This window comes from Sinocyclocheilus grahami, unplaced genomic scaffold (assembly GCF_001515645.1).
Source record: "Sinocyclocheilus grahami isolate Dianchi unplaced genomic scaffold, SAMN03320097.WGS_v1.1 scaffold41.1, whole genome shotgun sequence".
Taxonomy (NCBI): Eukaryota; Metazoa; Chordata; class Actinopteri; order Cypriniformes; family Cyprinidae; genus Sinocyclocheilus; species Sinocyclocheilus grahami.
The window spans coordinates 515,051-535,573 of record NW_015505220.1 but is presented as its reverse complement, the minus strand read 5'-3'; positions in this window follow the sequence as shown (position 1 = coordinate 535,573).

Below are 20,523 nucleotides of genomic sequence, written 5' to 3'. Positions count from 1 at the left end.
AAGGTGACTTTTCAGGACATTACCCCATGTCCCCACTTTTCAAAACGCTTATAAATCACACAGAATGGAGTGTATTGAAAATCTGAAATAGCAGAAAGTTTCCTGTGAGGGGTAGGTTTAGGGGTAGGGTTGGTGTAGGGCAATAGAATATACGGTCTGTACAGTATAAAAACCATTACGCCTATGGGATGTCCCCACTTTTCACAAATGTAAACCTGTGTGTGTGTGTGTGTGTGTGTGTGTGTGTGTGTGTGTGTGTGTGCATGTGCGTGTGTGTGTTCTGTTGGCCGTTTGACAGTGGAAATGGGACAGAAGTGTGTGAAGAGGAACATGCTGCTCAAATAATACAACGGGCCAGAAACAACGAGGGTTTCAACTCTATATGGCACATTTGTACCTGCCACGTGTGTGATGCAATGAATCCTGCCTGATCTAAGCGAACCCAACATCGCCGGGAAGCTGTTGTTGCACAGGCTTGCATCTCCCTTGTTCCCTGATGAACCCCGAAAGTGAAGTGGGCACCTTTTCGATTGAACACACAGCTATTAGGCCCAAATCACCCGGTACTCCCTAATTTGAAATAATTAAATCTTTCCTCCTGTCCTCCAAATCCCCTTGAAATATTCATGCTCAGGTTAGAGTTGGTGAGGTGAACGGAGGGCTATCAAACTCGCTGACACCTCGCTGTCTCTCCACACAACAGCCCACAGATGCCGGCACGTTTAAGAGCAGATTAAAACTGACACTAATTATAATCTGACTTGTGTTATATAACTTAGATGCTCAGGTGAATCCCCGGACCGTTCGCCCGCGTTGACAGATCCTGTCACTTTTGCTTAGGGGCCGAATTACGGGTGGAAAGAGGCTCTCGTCTGTGCCGCGCTGCGCTCAGGCCGGCTGCCAAATTGGCAGAGGATTCAGACACAACTACATCCCTTTTTTATTTAATTGAAGTGCTAATGAACGGGAAGACGGAGACTGCCAGTCTCGAGCAGGAGAAAAAAACAAAGCTTTGGGAGACACGAGGCCTGAGCTGGATGAGATAGTGGCTTCACCAGGGCACCTTTAAATACACGATTCATAAAAACACTCAAGCTGTTACAGATCTGCATCTATATTTTGAGTGTGTGAGTGTTTTTTTTTTCTTTTTTTTCTCATTGATCTGCTGGGACCGGTCATACAAACTGCACTAATGTCCAAATCTGCTGTCCATTAGCGGCTGAAAGTACATGATATTAATCTGGTCAGTCTGTCTGTGTTAGAACTCACTTACACCAGGGATTGCACAGAGAGAAAGACTGGAAAAAACACTCTTCTGTAACTCGAATGAAAATACTGGTCATTCTAAAACCATGTTTTCCTCAATCCTGATCCTAAATGCCAATCACAAAATATGGAAAACATATGTGTTTAAAGTTTTTTCTCAACTCAAGCAAAGGTTTTTCTTAACTCAAAGCTGCACTTTGAATTATTGATGCAGGGGCTAGTTGTCACACATTTAATTCCAGTGAATATTTTTTCCGTTTCATTTTTGATACTCAGTTTCTATGTAGATACAAACTTCAAAGTCTGGACTAAAAAAAAAGAAAAAGAAACAAAACAAAAAACTATTGAATATTTCCAGTGCTATTACCCATGAATTAATTAATTAATTAATTAAAACACATTTTGTCAATAGCAAGGCTTGTCATTACACCATGGGGTAAGTTGTCACAATGGAAATAGCTTTCTAATCTTTTCAGCTTACTTCAAAAATTAAAACTAATTAAATAAATATAAATGTAAAGGTAAAGTATAAAATGATCAAAGTGTTATTTTGGTCACCACAAATTGTAACTGTAAGAGCCCTAAGTTGCCTATTTCTTTATATGTTGATTTAATAATTGCAAATAAAGTTCAATATAATATTTTTATATTTCTGAAAACTTTGAAATTGAAGCTCCATTAATATTGCTTACTGATGGTGACATCATTTCCTGTAATGCTCGTTAGTTTTCAAAATGCAATATTGTAATACTGGAGCGTTACAGTTTATGTTGTCACATTTTGTTTCCATTTTATTAAACATTCTTAATAGAAATCACTTATATATTTGGACACTATTTGAGTTCAACTCATGCTCACACATCACAAAGGTAAGACATAGGACAAATTGGACAGATATTATAACATAAAATGTGAGAACTTGCCCTGACGTGATATTTATGATAAATAAATAAAAATAATTCATGGGAAATACCATTTTCCAAACAAGCTCAACTATTCAGTTAGAGTATTTATTATATGAATATTGCCTTAATTTAGTGAGTTTCTTTTAATTATTATTGTACACTCTAAATTTAGTTTGAAGGGTAGACATTTTATTCTGATTTATACACTGTGTGTATAATTAGACTTTTGTCTCAAAACCTTACTGAAAACGTCCCTGTGTGACAACTAGCCCCGGTCTTCCCTATGTAAAAAATGCAATATTTCATTACAATCTGTCATGATCCAATCGATTCCTCACGCGTCAGATTTTGGGTCAGCGTTACAGGATTTAACCTATATTAACCCGGGTCAGATCCCATATGTGACACCTCATCCCGCTCAGTGCTGGGGCAACCGTGTTTATGACCGTTAATGGGAAAGTAATTAATTCCTCATTTATAAAGAAAAAAAATAGGAGACCAAAGGAGATGAATAGAGCAATTTAAAGACTATTAGTCAAAGTGAATAGATGAGAGCCGAGTACAAATGTTTTACACAAATCTACAGGTTAAAATCACATGGAGAACATAAACAACTTATACGACAAGATTTTTCACCGTTAAGTCTGTTTCAAAAAACATTTTCTTTGCAATGCAAATACAATTACTACAGGTCAAACACACACGTCCTGTTAAGCAAATGACGCACTCAACGGATCTAATGTTATGTCATATAAATCACAGCTATACGTCTACTGAAATCTTTCATTGGTTTAATAAATCCACTGATTCTAATGCGACTCAAACTGTTTAAAGCATTGAAGGTTTGTGATCCTCAGCAGATACTGTTGTCAGAACAGATAGCAGTTGTACGCATACACAGGACATCATACGAACAAATATAATGCATTTGAAACGTGGCAGTATTAACCACATAACATTTTAATGTGCGCTCGGTAAATCCGCAGTGATTGATTCCCCCTCAGGCGCTAACAGCCCTCCTAAGGTTTTGTGGAAATGCTGGCACAACGCTTTGGGAGCGTCTGACTGCGCTTGAGCTCTTGAGATCCTGCCTGTTCCTTGTTCCTCATGCTAGCGCTCTAACTTATTCATAACTTATTAACTCAGGGCCTGGCAGACTGAATCACTCTGACTGACTCTGAGGAGCTAGATAATGTGACTGACTCTAGCAAAGGACTGCTGCTCTTTTGCTGCCGGCCAGAAACTGATGTGTATACTGTATATGGGTATGACGCAAAAGCATGCATGTTTCAATTTGACAACAATGTAGTGTCAATACGAAATGAGACTAAGCTTTTTAAAACAGGATTCTTTTCAAAATTATTATGGCACCAGCTGTGAAGGTTGTCAGTCAGCCATCATGCACTGCAGACAAAGATAATTATGGGTTATTAGTTCATAGAAGTGCTTCTTTGCATCTGTAATGATTCATTGATGTGAACCTTTTTAAAGTTGCGATGTGTAATTTATGCAACAATTTATGCCCTCGTGGTACTAAATGGAATAGCAAAATAATGTCAATTTCCAAACAGGTTTCTAAATGTTAGTATTACTAACAAGTAATACTAACACTGTGTCTGATCACTCAAAACACCCCAGTGTTTGCTCTCTTCAGGACATTAACCGGCAAATGGTTTACTTATAATTAGTGGTCAACCGATATATCGGCCGATATTTGGAATTTTTCAAATATCGGCATTGGCCGATACATTTTTCTGTTTGGCCGATGCATTCGAGGCGGGACTTTTATTTTGATGGCGCTGAGAGCGGCAGCGCCTGAGCATACAGTGCTCACATTCTCCCTCTTGTTCGCTATCGTTGTTAACAGTTCTGTCTAATACGGATAGAAGTCTGTCTAATAATCCGATAGAACTATTAAACAAAGGAATTAAAATGTATACAAAAAGTATTATAACGATTGCCTTTATATTATTGCTATGTAGCGTCTCGACCAATCTTACACACTAATTTTTATTTGATTTAACAAATCAATTATTCATTAGATTAACAAATCGTCACAGTCCCCTCACTCAATAAACTGGATGCCAGGATTTCTGTTGAACACCACCCCCCCTTTGGTCCCCATGACAACTAATCATGATATCACTGGTTTTATGACCCCCCCAGGAATCTCCAGAAACAAGGGGGCGCAAATGCACAGTAGAAATGGACTTTTCTACTAATTAATTCATAGGAAAACCTTTCTTTGAATGAACACACATATTCTTCAGGCCATTGTGTATATTATTGCTGTTTTGTATTAATCTGTTGTATTATAGAATATTTTATTCATGCTTACGATACACCACTCATTCATATAACCTTACAAATACCGTGTTTAGTATCTCTGAATTCGCCTTCTGATGATCTAAACAAGATTGTATATTATATGTTGATACATAGGCAATATATTAGTGTCAATCATATTTTCATGGCAATGAAAGAAATTATATTATTATTATTAAATGATTACAATTATTTATATTTGAAAATGTAATTGTTATTAAGTGAAAAAGAAAAAAAAAATTCATATCATGTAGTATCTAAATGTTTGTTCAACCAGTGACACTGCACCATCACAGACCCACGATTTTCCCCAGAAATGTACTTTCTCTCAAATTTAAACAATTTTGATAATGTCCATGAAGAAAAAAAAGTCACATTTAGACATCATAATATTAAAGGCATTTATTGTTTTATTCTTTCTTGTTAGCTCCACCTTTAACTGATGTCTGACGAGAGAATGTCTTGAATATAAAGCCACCACACAACAGCTGGGTGTGAAATGAAACCAGTGACCACGCCAGCGCTTGATCAAGGAACAACCGCAGCATCTGTGTGTGTGTGTGTGTTGTCAGTTTGTGTTGCGCTCTCTCCTATCGCTCGTGGGACCTTGTGGAGACCGCCTGCAATCGGCCCACTTGAGACCATCACAGCTGTCAGATAAAAATCAATTGAATTTTAAAGGGCTTTAAAGTAAATATTTAATTCTTGCCTTGGGAACCAATTAAGTGTGGAGAGTGAACTCAGACTCAGAGGCACTGGTTGAACTGGAGATGTACTGGAACCAGCTGGTGAGCAATGGGGATCAAATGAGGTGCGGGGAGAGGGGCGCGCTGGAAAAAGATGCAAATCTTTGGCGTGTACATTCGCTCTCAATTACGTATTGATGTTTTAAAGATGCGGCAAACTTAGAGTGGCAGAAAGGGGCTGGGAGATCTCCAGAAAGGTGTGTTGCACAGTGAGCTGCCTGCTAGCTTGTTTACCGTGCGTGTTTGTTGCTATTTGCTTTGTGGCTGATGTAATTCCCGCCGGATTGAGTCGGGCATGTTGGAGCATGCTCAGAACAAGCTAAGGCCCAAACAAGTGTGCACTGGTGCGTGTGTGTGTGGAAGAGAAAGGCATATGAATGTGATTCAGACGTTTAAACACTATAGCTGCACAAACACAGATTTGCTATTTTGCAGTTTACACCGTGTTTTCCTTATTTTTGGTTGTCACACAGTTTTCAGTGATTGTTTAAAGGAAAAGTTCACTCAGAAATGAGGATTTCTGTGAAGATTTCACAGCACACCTGAGAACCAATGGCAATGTCAATGCAGCATTTTGAATCAGAACATGAACAAATAACATTTCACAAATGTTATGTTCTTCAATTGTATATATATATATATATATATATATATATATATATATATATATATATATATATAACGGATGGATGGATAGAAGATGTGTTTATTATGGAAGCTTGTCACAGGACAAAAAAATATAAGGTAATTGTGACTTTTTATCTTACAATTCTGACTTTGTTTCTCACAATTCTGATTCAGTTTGAGAGATAAACTCTGAAATGAAAGATAGAAATTCACAATTCTGAGGGAAACAAGTAATATTTACCCTTTTTTATTTTTTATTCCGTGATGGAATCAAAAAACTGAATTGCAAGATATAAATGTAGAATTCCAAGAAAGAAAGTTTGAATTGTGGGATTAGAATTCTGAAAAAAAAGTCAAAATTGTAAAATGGAAATTTGCAATTCTGAAAGAAAAAAAAGGCAGAACTGTGATATATTAACTCACAATTGCAAGAAAAAATACGAGATAGAAAGCCACAGCTGTGAGATTCTGAGGGGAAAAAAAGTCTGAATTCTGAGATATAAACATGCAATTTCGAGGAAAAAAAGTCAGAATTGTGTGATAAAAGACATAATGACCTTTTTTATTTTGTGGCAGAAACAAGCGTCCGTAGTTACTTGTCTTTTCCTTTAAATTAACCGTAAAATTTACCAGCAATTTCTGAGTGAATATTGTTTCTGCACTATTTTTTATTGTAGAATATGACTTAAAATTTAGTATTTTCCTCACGCAAAGACACCTAATTTAGACTTTTGAACAACTTTTATTGCTTTTCTGAGCTTGACAAATGTGGTCACTAGTTTCTTTAAAAATTCATGAAATTAATTTCCTTTTTTGACTGAACTTGAGCTTTCCAGTAGCTGCTAATGTAATCAAATTAGGGAATGAAAAGTCAAAGGTGGATCATTTTAAGGAGGTGAGAAACAATGGCTCAGAGAGTGTCTTTACCATCTGTTTACTGTGTATTTCTCTCTCTCGGTCCCTCTTGAGTGGTGATGCCCTGGAGGTGGAGGGACTTCACCACAGCAGGAAGCTGCTCTCCACTCAGACTAAATCAGATGAGCAAACCTCCCATTTAACCCAACAGAATGCTGTCTAATCCAACAGTTCCTCCAGACGGACCTCAGATACCTGATTATATGTGTGGGGTGAAAGAGAGAGAGACAGGGAGAAAGTATAAGTGATTGTTTAGTTAGGCACTTTTGACTACATGAAATCGAGTGGATTGCAGTATAATGTGTGATAGTGTGGATTTCTGATTCTGTTTGTGATTATAATGACAACTTTTTGGTAAGATTTTAAAAATATTTTTGAGAAATGTCTCTTATGCTCAGCAAGGTTGCATTAAAAATAAATACAATATATATAGTAAAAACAGTAATAGTATACTATATTTAGTAATATAAGTATTGTCACATAATTTCCAATAACTGTTTTTATTTTAATATATTTTAAAATGTAATTTATTGCTGTGATCAAAGCTGAATTTTCAGCATCATTACTCCAGTCTTCAGTGTCACATGATCCTTCAGATCATTCTAATATGCTGATTTGCTGCTCAAGAAACATTTCTTACAATTTGAAAATAGCTGTGCTGCTGAATATTTTTGTGGAAAGTATAATACATGGAAATTATTATGTGATACTATTATCACATAGAAAATTTTAAAGAACAGCATTTATTTAAAATAAAATATTCTATAACATCATACATGTCTTTACTTTTGGTCAATGTAATGCAGGAATAAAATAATTAATTTCTTCTTCTTCAAAAAAAAAAAAAGTAATCACATACCCTAAACCTTTAAATGTATATTTGGAAAATTTTATTTTAAAGGTTCTTATCAAGAATTATTTTCTTTTTTTATTTCTTTTTTTAATTTAATTGATGCAAAAGAAACTAAAATAAATCAAATACATTTTATATCACAATCTCCCCTTTGCACATCAACAGTGACACGCAGGCCAAAGGTTACAGACTCCTGCTGTACTTAAAATAACCCAGAAACCAACTGATTGATCTGAAGAACCTATAAATGAAACATCAAGAACTTCTCCAAAGACTATTTAGCAACTTGAGAGCAAAAATGTTTTTCTTGTTTTTCGCTCAGCCAAAGGTTCCTCAAGAAACCAGTGAAGAATCTTACAGTCTGTATGCTGGAAACATCATTAACAGACTTTGATAAGAGACAGTAGATGTTGAATTTGAAAACAGGTTGGGAAAATCTTTTATTTTGCACCGGCACGACTTCCACGAACGTAAAACCAGATCCGAATTGTTGTAGCTGACATCAACGTGCAATTGTTGAAGTAAGCCCGAGTCATATATTCTCTTTAAAGTTACAACGATGCGTGTGAGAGATCGACATGAATCCCGTTATCTGCGACTACAGATGGCCTTTCTGCTGATTTCTCTCTGAAGTGCGAGTTAAAAGAAACTCAAGAGATACACCTCAGCAGCAGCAGTTTCCATACCTGTCACTTAACAATACCATCCGCGAGCCTCAGATCTCTAAAAAGCTTAAACTGCGATCTGATGAGCGCTCAAATCCGCCGCCGAGGCTAGTTGTACCTCGAAGGGAAACACGTCGGAATTTAAAACCACCCGCTAAAACGCCTAACCTTATTTCGGCGGTCCTGTCTTCATCTTCCGTCCTCATTGGCTTGACAGGCTCCACTTTGCATCAGTCGTTTTTCATTTTTTCTTGTTTTTCGCTCAGCCAAAGGTTCCTCAAGAAACCAATGAAGAATCTTACAGTCTGTATGCTGAAAACATCATTAACAGACTTTGATAAGAGACAGTAGATGTTGAATTTGAAAACAGGTTGGGAAAATCTTTTATTGTGCACCGGCACGACTTCCACGAACGTAAAACCAGATCCGAATTGTTGTAGCTGACATCAACGTGCAATTGTTGAAGTAAGCCCGAGTCATATATTCTCTTTAAAGTTACAACGATGCGTGTGAGAGATCGACATGAATCCCGTTATCTGCGACTACAGACGGCCTTTCTGCTGATTTCTCTCTGAAGTGCGAGTTAAAAGAAACTCAAGAGATACACCTCAGCAGCAGCAGTTTCCATACCTGTCACTTAACAATACCATCCGCGAGCCTCAGATCTCTAAAAAGCTTAAACTGCGATCTGATGAGCGCTCAAATCCACCGCAGAGGCTAGTTGGACCTCGGAGGGAAACGCGTCGGAATTTAAAACCACCCGCTAAAACGCCTAACCATATTTTGGCGGTCCTGTCTTCATCTTCCATCCTCATTGGCTTGACAGGCTCCACTTTGCATCAGTCGTTTTTTCCAGCATCTGCAAGAAAAAGGATATGAGAACGACAGAATATGAGAGCTGTGAAGACGAGTAATGGATGAACTGAGGGAAAGACAAGGCCTCAAAGATACAAAAGCACCTCCAGCACTGGCTGTAAGACATGTGAATGACTGACACTGGTTAGATACACGCCTGACTGTGTGTGTGTGTGTGTGTGTGTGTGTGTGTGAGGCGGGAGTGTCTCTCTGTGTGTATGTGTGCATGCCGACAGCTACATGGTGACAAAGCAGTGATGAATTATACAGAAAGGGAGGCATTGCTTTGTGGAAACCAATGTAACTGTCAACCTCTGCAGAAACATGAATGTTTTTTGACCGAAGTGGCATTTCTTGTTATTGGAATAAAAATGTTTGGAGGGCAACTGGAGGCGTCGGCTTTCCGCCCCACTGAGGGGTGAAAACAGCAAGGCTAAGAATATACTGAGAAGAAACAGCAAAAAAGAGGAAGAGTTTAGATTCTTACTGATTGAAAGTTCCAAACAGAATGTAGGAACAACTTGAAAAGCAGGAGGATACATTATAAACATGATCAGTCTAACTTATGAATATTAGTTAGGTGATGTAACATTCGCCCAATAATCATAACTGATATGTTTAAAAGCAGACAACTGGGCACTAGCCATATTAAAGGGATAGTTCACCCAAAAATGAAAATTTAGTGTTTATCTGCTTACCCCCAGGGCATCCAAGAAGTAGGTGACTTTGTTTCTTCAGTAGAACACATATGATGATGTTTTTACTCCAACCGTTGCAGTCTATCAGTCGTATAATGCATGGCAATGGTAACAAAATCTATGAGAGTAAAAAAAAACATGCACAGACAAATCCAAATTAAACCCTGCGGCTCGTGACGACACATTGATGTCCTAAGACACGAAACGATCGGTTTGTGCCAGAAACCGAACAGTATTTATATCATATTTTACCTCTAATACACCACTATGTCCAACTTCCTTGAGCGCGCACACGGCATCTGGTGCATCTGGTGCATGAGGTGTGTACGCGCTCTGGCGTAGTTTACGCAAGCGCCGGAAGTGAAACTAAGCCAGAGAGCGTACACACCTCACACACCGGATGCCGTGCGCGCGCCCAAAGACAGTTGGACATAGTGGTGTATTAGAGGTAAAAAATTATATAAATACTGTTCGGTTTCTGGCACAAACCGATCATTTTGTGTCTTAGGACATCAATGTGTCGTCACGAGCCGCAGGGTTTAATTTGGATTTGTCTGTGCATGTTTTTTTTTACTCTCATAGATTTTGTTACCATTGCATGATAGATAGATAGATAGAAACACTGAAATAAAAAATATAAACTATATTAGATTTCAAATTAAAAATATTAAACATATATTAAAAAACTAATACAAATTTCAAGGACGCACAAAGTTACTAATATTTTAGCTGAAATAAAAGGATAAATGTAAAAATAAAGACTAATTTAAAATATTATAAAAAATTACAATAGTGTCTCAATTATACTAAAATAACACTCATTTAGGCTCACCACTCATCGACTGTGCACACATTTTTCTTCAAATAAAATCCCCCTGAGCTATAATGGTTGCTACACATCAGGTTCCAAATGTTGACTGATTGACAGCAGACAAAAATAAAACTTTACATTTTGTCAAAGTAAATACTGCAACCTAAACTTGAGTGACAGGTGGTTCCAGATCTGCTAAGAATGTAAAATTAATTTTGCATCTGCATCATAATGATATGTTAGCAGTTTTACATTTTTATTTAAATTTTATTCCGTTGATAAGCGACATCTTGCGAACAATATGTTTATTCATTATTTATGGAGTCCTGACAGTGGGGATGCTAGGGGAACACATTTCCTTTGCTAATGACAGAAGGTGGAGCTGTAAAATTTGCCTGGATGAAAAATGAAGAATCGTAATTCATAACAGCAGTCATGATGCAAACGTAAGCATCACTATCAGTTAGGCTTAAGCATTAAACTTCATGCAACACCTTAACATAGCTTATTGCTTTGCATATTTGTTCTCATCACTAAATAAATAAAATCACATTTTCCTAGCAGTGCAATTTATTTTTAGATCAATTCAAGCAGATTTTACTATGGTTTGTTAGCTGAGAGAGAGAGAAGTGTGCGACTACTGTAAAACGCTCTCTCATTATACAACTCGAGTCTTTTTTTAAACCGGGAACTGTAAAACAATCATCATTCATCTGGTATTTGCTGGCTGGCACTTGTTATGTTTTTATTAGGCAGTCTGTGAGGGAATGAAATATGAACAGCACGCTGTTCACTCAAAATGAAGCTCTTCGGCATGGCAGGCCTCGTTAGCTAATTTCCAACGGCTGGATACTGCCTCATGATAGATTCATTAAACTCTTCCACGGCTCCGAAATTACAGCCGAGACTCCTAATAAATATTCCAAAGCTGTGTGTTTTCTCGCATCCGTAATTATCAACACACACTAACTGTTTCACACTGAATCAATTAGCGCATTTCTGCAAAGCATTTTTTTTTTAAATCCGAAGCATTTATTGACATGATCTCCACAAACTGTGAAACAAACACAACATATTTCTCAGCTAACGTTCTGTCAGGCAGCTTGCTTGGACCTGTAGTCACACATTAGTGCGGTCCCACACACATCATTTGGTTCTGTTGTTGTGTGTTCTCGCTGTAACAGATGTTGGCTCCCATAAGCTCTAATGTCTTCCAGTGCTGCACAGACGTGATAGGGCTGCTTTTGTTTATGCTCTGCTCGCTTGGCTTTCAGCACTCGTCGAGATCATTTTGATGAGCATTTTAAGATGAAAAAGGCCTTGAAAGTCTTGCTTTATTTGGTGAATGCATGCAACCCTTATTTCACAGTACTTAGAGTTGTAACGTCAACTACTCGATTATTTCTACTACTAGTCAGTGCTTTGGTAATCACAGATCACATGATTTTAGTTGTGCTTGTTCTATATGACAACAAAGGACATATTTTAGTCAATAAACTGCACCCTGATGTATGTTTTTAAATCTTAAATAACAAGAATGCACATGTAAATAAAAGTGAAGTTGCATGGCAGACTTGTAAAATAATCATTTTGTGTGAAAATATTGGTAACACTTTATTTTAAGGTGATGTAGTTTAAGATTATTGGAGTATGTTTACTATTTCAGGCTTTCTACTTTATTTTTCAATGTGTTACTTGCCGATGCTTTGTAATTAATTGTGAAATCGAATATCTTCTGTGTGAAAATTGTTTCTACATCAATTTTTTTTCTCTCAGCGTACTTGTATTTATGCATAATTACAAGCAAATAACCCTAAAACAAACACTAAACTTAACCCTATAGTAACATGCAGTTAATATTTCTTCATACATATTTACATAATTACAATGTAACTGTCATCTTGAATAAATTGCAACCAATATTGTATAAAAGAATGACATGCAAACCAAATCCAGTACTTTTTTGTCAAATGTTTATGTACTAACACCTATGTTTGGTTAAATAAAATAAAAAAGTAGAATTTGGTACAAGTATTTACTTAAATATGAATATTTCCCTGATGCAAAAAGTTAGGAAACACATAAAAGAAATAATAATACTTTTAGAAAACATGTTTAAAATCATTTACATTTACATGAATAGCCTAATAAAAGTTGTTTTATTTTATACGCAGCAAGTCACTACAAGGGAGCCAATTGCATAGCTACTTACTGTTATTAAACAATTGCAATAATGAATAAACTAAAAAATGCAAATTCAAGTTAATGTAAATGCATTTCAGTCATGTAAATCATTTTCTACAATGCCATCAATAACAATTGCTTTTGCATGATGCTGCATCAGTGCTGCTAAAAGTCCAACATGATTGCATCAGCTAATGCAATATAATAAAGCAAAACTTTAAATGTTGCCCAGAAGCCTTGCTATATCAAGAGGGAGGTTTTTTTTGCCCAAGACTGTTTTTTTTTCCCCCAATTGAGTTTGATTCCCATCTCGAGGTCCTTTGCCGATCCTGCTCCCCTCTCTTCACCCAGCGCTTTCCTGTCAGCTCTCTACTATCCTGTCTCATTAAAGGCATAAAAGCCCTTCAAAAAATAAAAATAAATGTTCTTTATTGACATTGATCGCTCTAAAAAAACATTTAACATCCATGGAATCTTTTCATTGTACAAAAGGTTCTTCGTAGTGGGAAAAAAAAGGTTCATACGATTATTACAATATCGTTCACACTAAGAAAACTTTCTTTTTGGGTTTCTGGGGGAACCCAAAATATTTCTTCTATGGCATAAACCCCTTTTTGAACACTTTGAGTGACACGATTTGTAACTAAAGCAAACTTTGAGCATGTCTTTTTATACACAAATTGAGTTGCTCCACCAATATTCAATTAAAAAGAAACATTTTTGAATCATCATACACCACAAAAGAATGACCATTAGCCCTATTGTACACTAAAGGTCTCGCACAAGTAATTCAACTGACTTCAGAGAAAATGTGAACACACATTTCCACCTCCAAAGTTCAGGGCCCGAGGTGAAGAACGAGTCTTATTTGTTTATTTGTTTGTTTAATTATGGAATTCGGGGACACATTTTCCTCAGCAACATACGATGGGCCTGACCTTCAAGCTCAATCAAACCTTTAAGCGGCGTTGCATTTTTGTCTTTGGCTCTCCTGCCTGGCGCAGCGGTGAGTTATCTGGCTGAACGGGAGCTGTCCGTGGTGCTGACAGACTGCTACCTGTGTGGGGGGTCTTCATCTCGGCTACATTAGCCCATATGGCCTGAGTTAGCTTCTATTGAAGCCGTGGCCTAATTACGAGGAAGCGGGAGAATGTTTGCGAATGACGATTGGGCCTCGGCGTTTGTGCCTCATCCAGCCCCCGCGGTGACTCGCACCTGTTCCCGTCTTTAAAACCTCTCTTTCAGTTTAGCTTTTGGCCAACGCCACCAAATGACCTATCCAGGGGGCAATAACGCTTTTTCTGTTATGCCTGTCGTCAAGCCACGGTGTCAGCATCCAGTGGAACAGACGCAACTGTACCCCGGGCAGCAGACAGAGGGGTTTGTGCACACAGCTGCTCGGGTTTATGGCTTTTAAATGTACAAAACGCAAAGGAGCCGTTATATTTACTTGCTGGCACATCGTAAGGCAGATACATCTGAAAAAAGAGAGGTAAATACTGGCATATTCTGCACGTGTTGTGCAGTAACTAACTAAGTAGCAATGCTACCAACCTTAAAGGGTTAGTTCACCCAAAAATGAAAATTATGTCATTAATTACTCACCCTCGTGTTCTTCCAAACCCCGTAAGACCTTTCGGTCATCTTCGGAACACAATTTAAGATATTTTTGATGAAATCTGAGGGCTCTCTGACCCTCAGAAAGGTAAGGTACCACATTCAAGGTCCAGAAAAGTACCAAGATGATCAACAAAGTAGTCCGTGTGACATCAGTGGTTCAACTGTAAAGTTACGAAGCTACGAGAATATTCACGACAGTACCATGACGCGAGCATGTGGCGGCGCTGACCAGATTGGATCTGGGTCAGCACCGGCACCGCCACACGCTCGCGTCATGGTACTGTCGCGTATGCGCGTCCACAAGTCACACTGTAGAGACGAAAATGTGGAATAAAGTCTTTATTTTTGTTTTCTTTGCACAAAAAAGTATTCTCGTAGCTTCGTAACTTTACAGTTGAACCACTGATATCACACGGACTACTTTGTCGATCATCTTGGTACTTTTCTGGACCTTGAACGTGGTAGTTACCTTGCTGTCTATGGGAGGGTCAGAGAGCCCTCTTTTTCCCCCAATTGAGTTTGATTCCCATCTCGAGGTCCTTTGCCGATCCTGCTCCCCTCTCTTCACCCAGCGCTTTCCTGTCAGCTCTCTACTATCCTGTCTCATTAAAGGCATAAAAGCCCTTCAAAAAATAAAAATAAATGTTCTTTATTGACATTGATCGCTCTAAAAAAACATTTAACATCCATGGAATCTTTTCATTGTACAAAAGGTTCTTCGTAGTGGGAAAAAAAAGGTTCATACGATTATTACAATATCGTTCACACTAAGAAAACTTTCTTTTTGGGTTTCTGGGGGAACCCAAAATATTTCTTCTATGGCATAAACCCCTTTTTGAACACTTTGAGTGACACGATTTGTAACTAAAGCAAACTTTGAGCATGTCTTTTTATACACAAATTGAGTTGCTCCACCAATATTCAATTAAAAAGAAACATTTTTGAATCATCATACACCACAAAAGAATGACCATTAGCCCTATTGTACACTAAAGGTCTCGCACAAGTAATTCAACTGACTTCAGAGAAAATGTGAACACACATTTCCACCTCCAAAGTTCAGGGCCCGAGGTGAAGAACGAGTCTTATTTGTTTATTTGTTTGTTTAATTATGGAATTCGGGGACACATTTTCCTCAGCAACATACGATGGGCCTGACCTTCAAGCTCAATCAAACCTTTAAGCGGCGTTGCATTTTTCTCTTTGGCTCTCCTGCCTGGCGCAGCGGTGAGTTATCTGGCTGAACGGGAGCTGTCCGTGGTGCTGACAGACTGCTACCTGTGTGGGGGGTCTTCATCTCGGCTACATTAGCCCATATGGCCTGAGTTAGCTTCTATTGAAGCCGTGGCCTAATTACGAGGAAGCGGGAGAATGTTTGCGAATGACGATTGGGCCTCGGCGTTTGTGCCTCATCCAGCCCCCGCGGTGACTCGCACCTGTTCCCGTCTTTAAAACCTCTCTTTCAGTTTAGCTTTTGGCCAACGCCACCAAATGACCTATCCAGGGGGCAATAACGCTTTTTCTGTTATGCCTGTCGTCAAGCCACGGTGTCAGCATCCAGTGGAACAGACGCAACTGTACCCCGGGCAGCAGACAGAGGGGTTTGTGCACACAGCTGCTCGGGTTTATGGCTTTTAAATGTACAAAACGCAAAGGAGCCGTTATATTTACTTGCTGGCACATCGTAAGGCAAATACATCTGAAAAAAGAGAGGTAAATACTGGCATATTCTGCACGTGTTGTGCAGTAACTAACTAAGTAGCAATGCTACCAACCTTAAAGGGTTAGTTCACCCAAAAATGAAAATTATGTCATTAATTACTCACCCTCGTGTTCTTCCAAACCCCGTAAGACCTTTCGGTCATCTTCGGAACACAATTTAAGATATTTTTGATGAAATCTGAGGGCTCTCTGACCCTCAGAAAGGTAAGGTACCACATTCAAGGTCCAGAAAAGTACCAAGATGATCAACAAAGTAGTCCGTGTGACATCAGTGGTTCAACTGTAAAGTTACGAAGCTACGAGAATATTCACGACAGTACCATGACGCGAGCATGTGGCGGCACTGACCAGATTGGATCTGGGTCAGCACCGGCACCGCCACACGCTCGCGTCATGGTACTGTCGCGTACGCGCGTCCACAAGTCACACTGTAGAGACGAAAATGTGGAATAAAGTCTTTATTTTTGTTTTCTTTGCACAAAAAAGTATTCTCGTAGCTTCGTAACTTTACAGTTGAACCACTGATATCACACGGACTACTTTGTCGATCATCTTGGTACTTTTCTGGACCTTGAACGTGGTAGTTACCTTGCTGTCTATGGACTAACAACACAAGGCAGAGTAAATAATGACAGAATTTCCATTTTTGGGTGAACTAACCGTTTAACAGTTTTTCACTAGCATAGCATTCAAAACATCCTTGATTTTTTCAACTAAACATTTTTTTTACTTTTTCTGTGACCATACAGCTTTGCAGACAATCAAACGCTCACTTAGAAGGCATCTCTCGTTTATATCTTTAGGAAATTTAGATTAATTTTAGCGAATCGGTACATTCAGACAGTTAGCAAGTGAATCAGTTTTAAAAACTGATTCACTTATTCATTAGAGTCTTGTTTAATTTATAGAAAAAATTATAATTTATTATAAATGTATAGAAATAAATTATTATATAATATGTGATATATTTTATAATTATATATTACCTGGGAATTAAATACCGTATAACCTGGGGAGAGTTTTTTAAATCAATAATACATAATGATGATAATAAATTAATATGCTATGCAATGGGTATTAATTAATTCATGTGTTTATTTGTTTGTATATTTATTTGCTTGTGTTTGTTTATCAGAGCCATCTGTGATTGGAGCCTGAACTCCTTCATGTTGACACACTTGATTATAAAATGGATTGCTGTGGACAGAATATGGGAATAAAACATAGGATTATGCAGCAAATAGCATTCCTGTAGCCCAAAAAGTAGAGTACAGCAATGCCAAGGACATGGCTTCGATGCCCAGCGTAGGCCTTGAATGCAATGCAAGTCACTTTGAATAAAACAAACTCTATATTGACTTCTAAAGTCACTTTTTGTCTATTCATTGATTTACACATGTGCCACAATACTGAATTATCCTCTCATGGAGGCATCCATCTCCAAATCTGAATATATATGTGATTAATTGCCATTAATCTGATTAATTAACTGGCATATAAAGTGATTAATTCAATAACACATGTTAATTGTTTGACAGTCCTGTTAAAACTGTATTGCTCCCTGTAGTTTCTCTTATAATAACTATATTTGCAAAAGAGTGAAGCTAAACTACTTCTTACAGTGTACAAGCAGCTTCTTCCTACAGCGATTCTGCATATCGTGACCTGCATGTTACAGCAGCAGTCGACTATGTAAAGTGTGTGTTGTCATGTCAATGTTTCTGTCAGGCGTTGTGATTCCAGGACGACTTCCTGTAAACACACGGAGAGATTTGTGCGCTTTGAGGTTCAGCTTGATTCAACATCATTTCCCACTGCTTTAGGACTTTGTTGCTGTCGGGAACGGATCGGTAGGGGAGAGAGACATAGAGAGAGAGACAGAGAGAGACAGACGGAGGAAAAAGGCCTTCCCACTAGCATGTTCATCAAAGGCCTTTTGGTTCTCTCTATCGCTTTATTTTTATTTGGTGTCAGCACTTCACAGTGAGCGTGGTATGGAAATGTGTTTGGCTGCCTGGAAAGCTGTCAGGAAACACACACAACTCAGCTGCACGGAGGTAATTTGACTGGGCTGATGTCTTTTCTCCTTTCTGGTAGCCTCGTTATACAGAGAGAGAGCAAAATGGCAGCGCTCGGTGTTTTATCTGTCAGCATCTCTCCGTAATGCGTTTTCATACCATGTGTATTAGTCGCTAACATCAAAGGAGTCGTGTAAGGGCTGCGGAGAGCGAACGGGCGCCAGAGAACCAGACATCCTGAAAGGTGACAATTGAATCTCTTTGCTTGCATGGCATGTCGACGTGCTGGGAGAATAGACTTCATTTGACTCGCTTGCTCTTGGGTAAATAGCGGCATGAAAAGAAGGCCATAATATGACAGTTATCTGTGATAGTGAGAATGTGAGAGGAGCTTTTTCTTTATAAACAACGCTGTGCTCAAAACACAGCCGATCGGTGGAGAGCAAAGCAGACGTCAAAAGCGGAGAATATAAGTTATTCAGTAAAACATGTTTGTAGAGGAAGCATTTGTAAAGGAAGTCATGATGTGACTAAACCCCCTCGCAAAACCCATAACCTGAATGCCAAGACGGGAAGGATTAAAAAAAAAATAATAAAATAAACCCTATGTAAAAGAATTTTAACAGCTAATAAAATGTGTCATTTAAATTTTTTTTGTAACTTTAAATGAATGAATGTATAAAAATATCTTTGAGTAAAAATTAAATTGAATTAAATTAAATTAAATTAAATGTTAAAATTCTATTACCTGGGGCTGGTGTACTGTATAGCCTGGGGACAGCTTCTTCAATCATGTTTAATAATAAAACATAAAGATATAATATTATATTTGTTTTTAAGCTATCATTTAATAAAAAAATGCATATTTGCACTCAATCAATCTATCAAACAATCAATCAATTAATCAACATAAATATTAAACATTATTTATTATTATTAAAGAAATACTGCATTCGAATATGATCAAAAAGCATTTGGCAAACTCTGGCCATCAAAATTAGGTTAAATAAATAAATAAATACATCTAGACCAACATATCAATTAATCAATCAACTAAATTATTACATTGTATTTCTTAATATTTGTCTTTAATCAAGAAGAACAAAATGCTCTATTGTATTTGAACATGACCAAAAAGCATTTGCCAAACTTTATCATATTTAGGTGATTTTTAGGGAGGAAAAAAAAGAAAATAGATCAAAATAAGCATTTTAAAAAGGTGAATGTTTTAAGCATTCCATTTATATTACGTGAAACTCAAAGTATCACTCAGTAGAATTACTAAATATTATCTCTATTTGTTTTTAATCAAATACTGCAATACTGTATTTTAATATGACCCAAATGCATTTGCTAAACTTTTTTTGCAGTATACAACTGAAATCTTTTTTTATTATTATTTTTTTTTTATTCCCATTTCCTAAACTTAGACTAGATTGTCATATTTATACAAAAACATGTATTACTTTAATTGCAATCAAAAAAAGTATCATCATCTAGGATAGTTTGGGAATTTCCCACTTCAGATGAGTTCAGTTAATTAAATTGAACTCTACTGTTGCAACGTAGCAGCACCTAGATGAATACTGTATGCTTCCGCATAATTGGAGTGTGTGTGTCTGCATCCAAAACATTTCCTGCTGTTAAGCATCAGCACATGCGGCATTCCTGCTGCATGCTGGGATCACAACAAAAGCTATTGATTGGCTGAAAGGAAGACATCTCCACAAAAGGGCCTCCTGTTGAGGCCTTCCAGAGAAATACCGCAGAGAATATATAACCTTTCTCACTATTTTAAATGCTCCCATGTAACACAACTCAGTCGTTTGATTACGCAGGAAAAATACCAGCATCAGTCAATTGATGTGAAGAAAAAAAATGTCTCTATGAATCGAGTTCATATAATTGAACATATAACTGAAGTCTTAATAGTTTGAAATATTTGTTCAAAATTAATCTTTTTTATTTTTTTCCATTTGTATTCTTATGATTAATGCTTTATTCAGAATGCATTAAACTGATAAAAAATGACACTTATACTGTAATGTTACAAAATAACTCTATAAATGTAAACAATGTATAGATCATATAATATATATTTAGACATTTAAGATAGATAGATAGACGGACAGCTAGACAGACAGACAGACAGCTAGATAGACAGACAGACAGTTAGATAGACAGACAGCTAGCTAGATAGATAGATAGACAGACAGACAGACAGACAGACAGACAGACAGACAGACAGACAGTTAGATAGATAGACAGACAGACAGACAGACAGACAGACAGACAGACAGACAGACAGACAGA